Source organism: Pteropus vampyrus, unplaced genomic scaffold (assembly GCF_000151845.1).
Source record: "Pteropus vampyrus isolate Shadow unplaced genomic scaffold, Pvam_2.0 Scaffold73, whole genome shotgun sequence".
NCBI classification, from domain to species: Eukaryota; Metazoa; Chordata; class Mammalia; order Chiroptera; family Pteropodidae; genus Pteropus; species Pteropus vampyrus.
This window is the reverse complement of record NW_011888854.1, coordinates 823,401-824,605: the sequence shown is the minus strand read 5'-3', so window position 1 is coordinate 824,605 and position 1,205 is coordinate 823,401.

Genomic DNA, 1,205 nt, shown 5'->3' with positions numbered 1-1,205 from the left:
CTTAAGAATTGTTTGAGAAAAGAAAAAAAAACTTCAACTTGATAAAATAAAACAGTGCAATTTAGACTATAAGTCAATTAACAATTTCTGTGACTTTTGCAACCAAATGATCTGTTGAGCTTTGTACAACATATAGTCTTTCCCAAGCTGCATTGATATGGATTAATGCCTTTTCCAGAGAATCACATTTTAGGCGATACAATCGCATAGTAAAAAGATATTAAGATCGAGCCTCTATTTTAATGGGGAGAAGAAGCACGCATTGTAACAACTTCGTATTGAGACTAAATGATCTAAAAATAATTGATATTAACTTACTCGGTCTGTATTTAAATTGACCATATTTCTATTCTGATAGATACCACATTGAGATAGATACCAGTGGACAAGTCCAATTTTCCATTGAAAACCAAGTGAAACACCTAAAAATCATTTACTATCATAATAATTATGCTGCCTAACTTGAAAGAGAGATGAAATCAGAAAGATAAGTTCTGGACATTAACTACTAAAATCACAGATATGGGACTCTTTGAATTTAGAATCCCACTACTTCATTCCATGGCTTTCCACTGCAGAAATTTGAGACCAAATAGAAAGTACAGTCAGTTAATACAAAATATTGTCAAAAATTGTCAGCTGAATATGTCTCTTGATTACCATTAGCTGGAATTGGTAGACAATCTAAGTGAACTAATATCATTAAGAATGAAGGAATCAGCCTAAAGGTAGCATTTTGGTTATTCTAGGCTATCTTAACAGAGAATCAGCGTTTCAGACCTTGGTTAAAGGACAAGTCTCTCCCCTGGCAAAGTGAGGGAAAAGACAAAGGCATCAGAGAAAAAATATCAGAAGGGTAATAAAAGAATGAAACTATTTTGATAATCTTTTGGCCAAAAATGACAGACAGAGATCAGTATCTGATGCCTAATAGAGGGCAGATTGGGGTTTTTAGGGGGTAAGATGGGAAAAATGGTTGCCGTCCTTTTAGAAACATAATTGTTATTCATATCCCTTAGTGCAATAGAGAAATTAGAAATTAATAAATGTTTCACGTGAATTAATCCATACACTATATGAAAGTTATTGTTATTGCTATAGAAAATTCCAAGTGCTAGAGGCTAGGTAACATTCTCGAGAGCACAGTTCTAACGTGAACCAAGTTTCGTTTTATTCCCAGCTATGACCTTAAGCACTGCACCACA